Consider the following 13,142-nt stretch of genomic DNA (forward strand, 5'->3'; position numbering starts at 1 on the left):
GAGCCACCATGCCCAGCCTGACATTTTGTGTTTTTATATTTATTCATTTATATTAATTCAGTTCCAAATAATTTTTAATTTATGTTTTGATTTCTTCTTTTACCCTTGGCCCAGCCACAAAGAGTTATCTTAAAGAAGCCTGATGAAGATTATTTCTTTTTTTCATTTGGTGGATAACTTTATATTTTTAATGGCCAAGATTCTTCCATAGCTAAATTGTAAGAAAAAAAGCAATGAATTCAGAGTGAGACTATACATTAAAAGACAGTTCAAAGTTACATACTTAAGAAAAAAATGGACAAAATTAAATTATAGTGTTTAGGAGTACATACTTGGGTGATACAATTATTTTAAACAGCAAGAAAACAATTATAAATAATTGGAATATGATTTTATTTAATAGTTTTGTGGTGAGACAAGTGGTTATGACTGGGTGGGTATTCTTTGGGGGAGGAGGCTGCAAAGCTTTTTCCTCACACCTTTCAAAGCTGGGTCCTTGTCAACAATTACATTCAGCCTGTCACTTTCTCAGAGAGGTCCACTCTGACCACCCTATCTAAAACAGGTGTTTATGGTTCATTCATATCTCAGCCCTTTCTTTCCTTCGTAACTCACATTACAACTTACTTTTTTATGCCTCTGTTTTACTTTTTTTGTCACTCTTGTCTTCTAGAATGGATGCAACATGAAAACAAAGATTGCTGTCATATCACTAATGTCTAACACAGAGCCAGAGACATAATTGGAACTTGGTAATTATTAATTCAATGAGTGGTTGAAATTCAGAACCCTTCAGAACCCTGTGACACCGAAGTCCTTGTTCTTAGCCACTATATTGTGCTGTTACCTTCAGGCTCTTCTATTGTCACTTCTTGTCGCACTCCCTGGACTCATAATTCTAACACATATGCCTTGCTATTTTTATTGTTCTTTTTGCCTATATCCTTACATTACCTTTATATTGTATTTGGCTAGCTCTAATAATTGCTCAACATTTAGCTCAGGCATCGCTTCTTCCAGAAAACCTTCTCTGGTATTTCCACTTCCTCCAGGCCAGATTAGGTAGTATGTCTTTCATGTTCCCAGAATATTTTGTGCATAATCCCTCTCACTGTACTTGCCACAATTTTATGTGTCCACCTTTCTCACACACTATGCACTGAGTAAATATTCATTAAAAGCACATATATAAATAGAACTATTACTGCCGAGAACAAATCAATAAATAGAAATAATTATTTAAAATTATCTCAATATGTGAAAACCTGTCAGAGATTAAAAACAGGCTTAATAGAAACAGTTAACTACAGGTAGAAGCCATACATTAGGACTACTATCATTCATCTGAACTAAAATAGAGTCAGTTTTTTGTGATCAGGCTCATTAGCCATCTTAATCTTTATTGATAAGGCAGTGGCATACTGTGGTCTCTTCACATCAGAGAAGAATATGAAAATATGAAAAATGATTAATCTTCAATTAATTTCTAATGATGATGGATAGTATCAGTTAGGATACTTTTTGGCTGCAACATAGAACTGCATTTCAAGCTGGCTTGAAATAAGGGTATTTATCTTAAATAAAAGTTACTGAAAGCTAAGGTAATCTCCAGGCTTGTCTGAAGACAATTTCTTGAAGGAATCAGGTTTTTCATTTCTCAGCTCTGCATCTCAACAAGGCTGACTTCCCTCAAGGCTGCATAGATGACCGCAGCAGTTCCTAAATCACTGAATAAAATGATGTTATTTCTTCTGAGTTTTATTTTTAACAAGGAAGAGTCCTTTTCCAGAAGCCCCTTAAAGTCTTCCCATTGAATATCATTGGTCAGCACTGGTGACTTGTTCATGCCTAAACCACTCACTAGTAAGGGAAATAGGATACCAACATTGGGTCTACAATAATTGTTAGAGTTGAAAAGGATTAGAGAAATCAACGACATATATTGTGGTCAGTATATGACTAATGTCACTGTAAGCAGTTATTGATTCTAATGATTAAAAACCATGTTGCATCAGAAAAAATAGGAAATAATAAGTTAATGAAATAAATTGAAATGCAGTTACTGTCCATTTCACAATGTTATACAATTCATAAGAGCTAAAGTGGAGAATTGTGACTATTACCTACACCATAGTAATTCTTAGAATTCACGAATGTTAAACACATCTGCAGAGAAAAAGCAAAGATCAAAATAGGGAAACATGTTCAGTTACCTGATCTTGAGTCACAGAACATTCCAAAAATATGATTCATTCTTCTTATTGCCAATTAATTTTATTTTTTCTTCTAACACCCATTTTAGAATATTTCTACCACTGAGACTAAAAGATAAATAAAAAGTCTCTCTATGTACAGAAGGTTTTTCATTTATGACTGTGGGTGAAAGATACATTGTGAATAGTATCGATTTTCTTGACCTCAGTCAAGTGACATGAAAGCTTAACCTAGATTCATCCTCTCCTCACATTTGTCATAAATCTTCAACATGCCAATATTTTATATTTGAATGCTTTCTGCACATTAACAATATTGTAAAATCATATTGTATTGTGACAAGGCACTGAATTTATTTGAGAGAGGGTCCATTTTAGCACTATATGCGCTATGCATAATAAAGCAGTTATTGATTCTAATGACAGATTATCACAACATTAATAATTTAGTCAAAGCAAGATCTTTTTTCATTTAAAATCGGAAAACAGTTACTAAAGATAAAATAGCCAGCACTTCTATTAGCTTTTCTTCTAATGATGTTGATCATCATAATTATGTGTTATCATATATATCCATCTATATAGGTCACATTAAGTTCAGAAACATAGGCATATAACCTGTAACATAGTCATGGCTTTTAAATCTTTAATTCTCAATAATGATAATGGGGCAAAGCTTGTATATGGTCTGTATATACTCAGATAAAAATGGTGATTTATTTTCACCTCCGGCAAGACCTGCTATCACAAATCATAAAAATAATATCACTGTAAAAACAAAATCAGGTGACTTGTCTAAGGAATCAGAAATATTTAAATGAAATGGAAATGTAGTTTAAGGCATTTGTTTATCCTTAATTGAATTTATCTGAAGCACTAAGTGCCTGTGAAATTTTGACCACAAGATTTTATGTAAGATTAGCTGAGTTGCTAATGATATTTGGAGGTATTTGGAGATATTCAAGTACAATACACATTATATCCCATATTTTCAATTGTACTGAAATTCCTTGCATGAAGAAAAGTTTATTCTCCTTGTTGAACTGTTTTGTTGCCAAATTAGGCCAAGATTTGTCTTCAAACTCAAACATGCCATATCCCTATTTAAAATTTACTCTGTGATCTATCTATCTAACTATCTATTTATCTATCTGTATATGAATAGTATGCCCACTGTCAGGGAAACATGAATCCTCCATTTTTACTCTCAGTGTAGTAGTTCCGAGTTAGGAAAAGAATATTCAGGGCTTCCAGTCTAAGATAACTGGTAAAATGATCTGTAATTCAATCACCCTTCCCTCTGAAGCCAATCCCAATTATAAGATATTGAGAAACAAAATGTAATCATGTAAATCAATCTCTAAGGAAAGGAGGAATCACCTATAACCCCAAACAACAATATAGGAAGAAAATGCGTTAGTAATTGAACTAGATACAGACAGCACTGAGTGGATAGCTCTCTCTCTAGTTTTTCTACAGAAGGAATAGTTTTCCAAATTTAGAAGCACATCCTGTGAAGACAAACTTGCAAATCTATGCTTAGAACAGTAATGTTTAGATATAAGGGATAGAATTAAGAGGCTCCCTAAGCCCTGGTGGACAAGACAGAATGATCAGAAAATTGGGGCTGAGAAAAGTAGCACACAAGTGCCATAGAGCAAAGAACCACTACAAGTGCTAGAAGAAACAGAAAGTGACGAAAAACAACCCCAAAACTACTGATCTTGATCCATTAGAAGGATAAGTAATGGCTCAATCAAGACGCCCAAACATACACACGCAAACTCAATGCACACTTTCGTATTAAAAGCAGCTTTATTGTGAGTTCTATAGCTCTCTCCTCAGTGAAAGAAATTTGTAACCTTGGGCACAATATAGTCTTAACATTTTTGAAGGCTACAAACTGAATCTGCTTGCTACTCAAGTTAACTTCTTGTGCAGCTCAGTCACTCAACCCCTATTCAACACCCTGATGTTGAAAAAGCTATACCAGAAAAAACTTTCCTCATTAAAAAATAATTGGACCATCAGAGAATACTATAAACACCTCTACGCAAATCAACTAGAAAATCTAGAAGAAATGGATAATTTCCTGGACACTTACACTCTCCCAAGACTAAACCAGGAAGAAATTGAATCCCTGAATAGACCAATAGCAGGCTCTGAAATTGAGGCAACAATTAATAGCCTACCCACCAAAAAAAGTCCAGGACCAGATGGATTCACAGCTGAATTCTACCAGAGGTACAAGGAGGAGCTGGTACCATTCCTTCTGAAACTATTCCAATCAATAGAAAAAGAGGGAATCCTCCCTAACTCATTTTATGAGGCCAACATCATCCTGATACCAAAGTCTGGCAGAGACACAACAAAAAAAGAGAATTTTAGACCAATATCCCTGATGAACATCAATGCAAAAATCCTCAATAAAATACTGGCAAACCGGATTCAGCAGCACATCAAAAAGCTTATCCACCATGATCAAGTGGGCTTCATCCCTGGGATGCAAAGCTGGTTCAGCATTCGCAAATCAATAAACATAATCCAGCATATAAACAGAACCAAGGTCAGGAACCACATGATTATCTCAATAGCTGCAGAAAAGGCTTTTGACAAAATTCAACAGCCCTTCATGCTAAAAACGCTCAATAAATTCGGTATTCATGGAACGTACCTCAAAATAATAAGAGCTATTCATGACAAACCCACAGCTAATATCATACTGAATGGGCAAAAACTGGAAAAATTCCCTTTGAAAACTGGCACAAGACAGGGATGCCCTCTCTCACCACTCCTATTCAACATAGTGTTGGAAGTTCTGGCTAGGGCAATCAGGCAAGAGAAAGAAATCAAGGGTATTCAGTTAGGAAAAGAAGAAGTCAAATTGTCCCTGTTTGCAGATGACATGATTGTATATTTAGAAAACCCCATCATCTCAGCCCAAAATCTCCTTAAGCTGATAAGCAACTTCAGCAAAGTCTCAGGATACAAAATTAATGTGCAAAAATCACAAGCATTCTTATACACCAGTAACAGACAAGCAGAGAGCCAAATCAGGAATGAACTTCCATTCACAATTGCTTCAAAGAGAATAAAATACCTAGGAATCCAACTTACAAGGGATGTAAAGGACCTCTTCAAGGAGAACTACAAACCACTGCTCAGTGAAATCAAAGAGGACACAAACAAATGGAAGAACATACCATGCTCATGGATAGGAAGAATCAATATCGTGAAAATGGCCATACTGCCCAAGGTTATTTATAGATTCAATGCCATCCCCATCAAGCTACCAATGAGTTTCTTCACAGAATTGGAAAAAACTGCTTTAAAGTTCATATGGAACCAAAAAAGAGCCCGCATTGCCAAGACAATCCTAAGTCAAAAGGACAAAGCTGGAGGCGTCACGCTACCTGACTTCAAACTATACTACAAGGCTACAGTAACCAAAACAGCATGGTACTGGTACCAAAACAGAGCTATAGACCAATGGAACAGAACAGAGTCCTCAGAAATAATACCACACATCTACAGCCATCTGATCTTTGACAAACCTGAGAGAAACAAGAAATGGGGAAAGGATTCCCTATTTAATAAATGGTGCTGGGAAAATTGGCTAGCCATAAGTAGAAAGCTGAAACTGGATCCTTTCCTTACTCCTTATATGAAGATTAATTCAAGATGGATTAGAGACTTAAATGTTAGACCTAATACCATAAAAACCCTAGAAGAAAATCTAGGTAGTACCATTCAGGACATAGGCATGGGCAAGGACTTCATGTCTAAAACACCAAAAGCAACGGCAGCAAAAGCCAAAATTGACAAATGGGATCTAATTAAACTAAAGAGCTTCTGCACAGCAAAAGAAACTACCATCAGAGTGAACAGGCAACCTACAGAATGGGAGAACATTTTTGCAATCTACTCATCTGACAAAGGGCTAATATCCAGAATCTACAAAGAACTCAAACAAATATACAAGAAAAAAACAAACAACCCCATCAAAAAGTGGGCAAAGGATATGAACAGACATTTCTCAAAAGAAGACATTCATACAGCCAACAGACACATGAAAAAATGCTCATCATCACTCGCCATCAGAGAAATGCAAATCAAAACCACAATGAGATACCATCTCACACCAGCTAGAATGGCAATCATTAAAAAATCAGGAAACAACAGTTGTTGGAGAGGATGTGGAGAAATAGGAACACTTTTACACTGTTGGTGGGATTGTAAACTAGTTCAACCATTATGGAAAACAGTATGGCAATTCCTCAAGCATCTAGAACTAGATGTACCATATGACCCAGCCATCCCACTACTGGGTATATACCCAAAGGATTATAAATTATTCTACTACAAAGACACATGCACATGTATGTTTATTGTGGCACTATTCACAATAGCAAAGACTTGGAATCAACCCAAATGTCCATCTGTGACAGACTGGATTAAGAAAATGTGGCACATATACACCATGGAATACTATGCAGCCATAAAAAAGGATGAGTTTGCGTCCTTTGTAGGACATGGATGCAGCTGGAAACCATCATTCTTAGCAAACTATCACAAGAAGAGAAAACCAAACACCGCATATTCTCACTTATAGGTGGGAACTGAACAATGAGATCACTTGGACTCGGGAAGGGGAACATCACACACCAGGGCCTATCATGGGGAGGGGGGAGGGGGGAGGGATTGCATTGGGGAGTTATACATGATATAAGTGATGAATTGATTTAAAAAAAAAAGGATTTTAAAGGTGACTAACAAATTTTGTAAATGGAATCAAGTATTGAAATGCTCATTTGAAGTGATTATTAAAATGTGCAATATTTATAAATAGAATACTTTATAAATTGAATGTCATATATTAATAAATATATAGCTTTTTGTACCTTTAAAAAAAAATGATTGGGTTACCAGCAAAGATATTGCAGGAGAAGGAAGGGCAAAAATATGGGATTCAAAAGGCAGAATGCAGCCAGAATTATGTCATTGCCTAGGTTAATACTGGAGACAAATGCTTCTCCATGAAATAAAAGAAACTACAGGAAACATGCCTTCTGGAAGCAAAAATAAAAAGAAAACATGTCATCTGTAACAAATAAATGATAGAGAGATTAAAAGGAAATACGATGAGACATAAAATGGAGAAGAATATTGAACTAGTATAATTCATAAATAAAGTTTTAAAAACACAAAGTAATTGAAAGCAACTAATCACATCATAAATAAGTAGGGATACACAAGATACATATATAAGTAGGAACATGCAAGATACATTTATAAGTCGGTATGTATAAAGTACAAATAACATAAATTAAAAGTTGGTTCCAATTGATATGCTTATAATATTGCCCCCCAAGCGATAGTATAAAGTTATTCAAGTCCCTGTATAACATTTTTTAAAAAGATGATGTATTAGGTCATAAATAAAATAATAATCATATTTTAAAAACATACACATTTGTTTTTAATTAATAAAATTTGTTTTTAATTAATTTAAAAACTTTTCTGGTTAAAGAGGGAAAGCATCTAAGAATTCTTATCTGGGAAATGATGATTATTAAATCTTTACATATTTTTATAAGGCATACAGTTAATTCAGTGATCAGAGAAAAATTTATAAACTCAAATTCTTATATTATTAAATTTAAAAGAATGGCAATTAATGAATTAGGGCACTTAACACAAAAATATGAAAAAACTCTCAACTAAAACACTTATAGAAAGAAAATAATATTAATAAAGTCAGAAATAAATAAATTAGAAAATAGAACAAGGCCAGTCTCACTGGCTCATGCCTCTAATGCCAACACTTTGGGAGGCTGAGGCGGGTGGATCACTTGAGCCCAGGACTTTGAGCCAGCCTGGGCAACATGGCAAAACCTCGTCTCTACTAAAAACATAAAAATTAGCCGGGCATGGCGGTGCATGCCTGTAGTCCCAGCTACTCGGGAGGCTGAGGCAGGAGAATCACTTGAACGCAGGAGGCAGAGGTTGCAATGAGCTGAGATCATGCCACTGCACTCCAGCCTAGGCGACAGAGAGAGACTCGGTCTCAAAAAAAAGAAAATAAAATAGAACAAGAGTGTAATTAATGAATAGCTCCAAAGTTAGTGCTTTGCTAGAATTAATAACTTAAAGAAAAAATTTAAATGAGAGTAGATGGGAGTAGAAAATAACTTCTGATACTTGGGAAATTGGAAGTATGTAAGAGAGATCAATATTTGCTATGCCCAGTATATTTTATTTCCCTCCTTAGGAAGAGAATCCCAAACTTTTAGCTAGATACATAGCTACCCACAAAGTTTTATTGTCCAGCCTTCCTTACAACTGGCATCAGAAATGTCATGTTGCTTCTATTAAAGATATTCTCAAAAGCAGCTGGTGGGTGTCTGTTCCCCAACAGTTCTTTTTTCATCCTGCTGCCTGGTGTGCAGATCAGAAACTGAAGCTTTAGTCGCTATATTAGCCTGTGAGGACAAGAGCCACACCAAGGAATGGCAGAATTATGTGCTGGAATTAAGTCTAGTCTATCAAAAAATTGTAGAGTCACTACACGAACTTCAGACAACATTCCTTTGAAATTTAACTAAGAAAATAATAATTAAAAAAACACCTTGTTTGAGTATGTTCATAATCTTTTAATCTGCAATGCTCTATCTTGCATTCTTAATTTTAACTGATTCAATAAATGAACAAATATTTCACTCTATTTTGTGCAAACAAAACTGATATAGAAGATTAAATGGATTATTTTTGCAGTAATAGAAGACATGAAAATCTCAAACCTATCAATCACCACATTACATAAAAACTCTCAAAGAGTTAACCTCTCATATGGTTTTTATGGTAGTTTGAATTATTGTCCCCAATTCTCTCTCTCCTTCTCCAATCCCATTGACATAATGTGACTTGCTTGAGTACATAATATCAAACCAGAAGTGAAACACACCATTTTTTTTTGTAGAAGCTTTAAGAGCTGTAGCATAAGATTGCCCTTCTTCTTTTCCAATACTATGAAAATTTGGCAGTCTGGATCCAAGGATGAGAACACACATAGAAGAGTTTCAGGGTTTGTTAGCTGACACATAGCCAATATGAATTGTGATAAAGAAATAAAACTCTGTTTTTGATACTTTTGTGTTGCTACTACAACAAATTCTAGGGCAATAGTTCTTAATATGTGGTCCTAAGACTAGTGGCATCAGCTTGTTAAAACTGCAAATTCTTGGATGCCACCCCTCAACTTCCTGAAAAAGCAAATCCATTTACCAAGCCTGTTGAGTGATGCTGAGGTACACTAAAGTGTGAGAACTGCTAATCTAGTGGAAGCTAATGCATACTGTTTCCAGGTAAATTCTATAAAACTTTTAACATGCAGTAAACTCCAAAACTATTAGTTCTGGATCACTGAGGGAGAAATCAAGCTTCATTTATTCATGAAAGCAAGCTTTTTAATAAAATACAGTATTATTATTAAATGAAAAAATAGATTAAAGATAATTCCCCACTAATCCTAGATTTGGGTAAAAATGTTACAGTGAGTAAAATATAAACAGAACGTAACAGCACATTAATATTCCTCAGTGAAGCAGGGGTGATGCCATGGCTGAATATTGTACCCAGTACAAGCTTCTACTTGTAGCTGATACTAATCAATCACCTTATTAATGGGAAGAAGAGAAATATATATGATTCCATAGACACAAAAAAATTGGTCAAAAATAAAAGTTCCTTGATTTAAAAAGAATATCTTAATAAAACAGAAATACCTAATTTTAAAATATGACAAAAAGAGTATCTTTCAAGTCAATAACCAGCATAATGTCTATTTTTTAGGAGTCATATTTCTCCAACCAATCATTGAGAAAAAGGTGTTTTTTAAATGTAGGTTCTTAAAACATTTTGGAGGAAATAATGAAGTCTTTGAAAATCATTTCTTATCTTCAGTAAGTTAAATTCCAGACTAGTAAAGATTTAAACATAAAAATTAACCATAGAAGAACACATGGGACATAATTTTTGAATCAGAGTGTAGAAGTCACAAAACTTAGAAATCATAAAGGAAAAGTTAGTAAATTTGAATACCTAACAAATTGAAAACTTTTGCACTCAAAAACGTTAATAAAATAAATAATCAAGGGATAAATTGGAATAATAATTTTGTATTAAATGTGACATTGAAAATGCTTGTTTCTTCAGCATAAGAATAAGAACCAGTAATTTATTTAAAAATTGACAGGAGGCACAAAAAGATAATTGACAGGAAAAAAAAATTATTTTGTCTGGGCATAGTGGCTCACACCTGTAATGCTAGCACTTTTGGAGGCCGAGATGAGCAAATCCCTTGAGCTCAGGCATTCAAGACCAGCCTGGGCAACATGGTGAAACCCTGTCTCTAAACATAAAATAAAATAAAAATACATTTATTTTAAAAGTATGAAAAAAAGTTGACTTTTATTCATAAATAAATAAATAACAAAGTAACTTGCTTTTCACTTGTCAAATTTACCAAAATTAAAATGTCTGATGTCTTAGTCAATTTTCTGTAACAAAATACCTGGGACTGGGTAATTTACAAAGAAAAGAAACTTATTTCTCACAGTTCTGGAGGCTGGGAAGTTCAACAGCATGGCTGTTGCATCTGGCAGGGGTCATCTATGGTGAGAGGTCGAAAGCAGAGGCAAGCACAGGATACAGAAAGAAAAGCACCAGAGGCTGGAGTCACTTTATAGCACACACTCAAAATAACTAATCCACTTCCACTATTATGACATTAATCCCTTCTGGAGAGTTCTCTCATGACCCAATCACCTTGGTAAGCTTCACCTCCCAACACTGTTGCATTGAGGATTACATTTCATTGAGGATTAACTGACATATGAACTTTTGAGGACCATATTTAAGCCATAGCATTCTGACCCTGACTCCTCAAATTTATGTCCTTCTCACAATACAAAATACAGTTATTCCATCCCAATTGTCTCAAAAGTCTTAACTCATTTCAGTAACAACTCAAATGTCCAAAGTTTAAAGTTTCATCTAAATCGGATGTGGGTAAGACTCATGGCATGATTCACCTTGAGGCAGATTTCTTCTTGCTGTAAGCATGTGAAATTAAACAAGTTATCTATTTCCAAGATACACCAGGGGAACTAGCATTGGACAGACATTCCTATTACATGTGGGAGACAGAGGCAAGAAGAAAGGACTAACACACCCCAAATCAGTCCAAAACTCAACAGAGAAAATAATATTGTCTTAAAGTTGGAGAACAGTCTCCTTGGCTCCCTGTCCTAAGCTCACTGGTGCAGGGGTTGTACCACTAAGGCCTCTGGCAGCCCCACCCCCATGACTTTGCTAAGCTCAGACCATGCTTCATCTCTCTCAGTAGAGCTACAGTGGTAGCTTTACAGTTCTGGGGTCTTGGTGACAGTCCTGCTCCCCCAGCTTCATTCAACATTGCACTATTGGTGAATCTCTGAGGTGGCTCTGCCCCTGTAACCAGTCTCTGCCTGGGTTACCAGGCTGCCTTCAATATCCTTTGACATTTAGGCGGGGAAAGCAATGCGCCTAATGTTTTTACATTCTGTCTGCCTGCAGACTTTTATACCACATGAATGGCCCTAAGATTGGCCTGTTGCACTTTTCAGAGTTGCAGGTTTAGCCGCAGTTGTGGTTGCTTGAGCCACAGAGCTCAAAGTATGGCCAAAGAGCACTGTGCTGGGATGTAGGGAGTACAGACCCATGAAAGACCTGGGCAGTAAGCCTGTGGAGAGTGCCCTGGGCCTGTCACCTGGAACCAGGTGCCCTCCTAAAACTCTGGGCCTGTCATGGAAGTGGCAGCCTCAAAGATCTCTGAAGTGCCTTTGGGGTCTTTCTCCCATTGTCTTGATGAATAACATCTGGCTCCCTTCTATCCATGAAAATCTCTGTAGCAAATGGTCACTTTGCTACACCCTCAATGCTTTCTTCTGAACATGCTTATTCACTCTTTATCTGGCCAGGCTATCTGGCCACTCTTTATCTTGCCATTCTGCTTCCCTTTTAATTATAAATTTCATCTTTAAATAATCTGTTTGCTGTCACATTTCATGGTATGCAATTAAAATTGCCATGCCATGTCTGAATGCTTTGTTGCTTGGATATTTCTTAGGCCAGATATCCTAGTTCATTATTATTATTTTTTTCTGTAGGTTTTTGGGAAGCAGGTTGTGTTTGGTTACATGAGTAAGTTCTTTAGGGGTGATTTATGAGATTTTGGTCCACCTATCACCTGAGTAGTGCACACTGTATCCAATGTGTAGTCTTTTATCCATCACCCTCCTCCCACCCTTCCCCCAAGTCCCCAAAGTTCATTGTATCACTCTTAGGCCTTTTTATCCTCATAGATTAGCTCCCATTTATGAGTGAGAACATAGGATGTTTGGTTTTTCCATTCCTGAGTTACTTCACTTAGAATAATGGTCTCCAATTTCATCCAGGTTGCTGTGAATGCTATTATTTGATTCCTTTTTATGGCTGAGTAGTATGGTATATACATACCATGTTTTCTTTATCTACTCATTGATTGATTAGCATGTGAGCTGGTTCCATATTTTTGCGATTGCAAATTGTGCTGCTCTAAACATGCATGTGCAAGTATCTTTTTCCTATAATGTATTATTGTCCTCTGGGTAGATACCCAGGAGTGGAATTTCTGGATCAAATGACAGAATTGCTTTTAGTTCTTTTTATTTTTAATTATTATACTTTAAGTTCTAGAGTACATGTGCACAACGTGCAGGTTTGTTACATATGTATACAGGTGCCATGTTGGTGTGCTGCACCCATTAATGCATCATTTACATTAGGTATATCTCCTAATGCTATCCCTACCCCCTGCCCTCCACCCCATGACAAGCCCCGGTGTGTGAT

The sequence above is a fragment of the Rhinopithecus roxellana genome, chromosome 3 (genome assembly GCF_007565055.1).
Source record: "Rhinopithecus roxellana isolate Shanxi Qingling chromosome 3, ASM756505v1, whole genome shotgun sequence".
Classification (NCBI taxonomy): Eukaryota; Metazoa; Chordata; class Mammalia; order Primates; family Cercopithecidae; genus Rhinopithecus; species Rhinopithecus roxellana.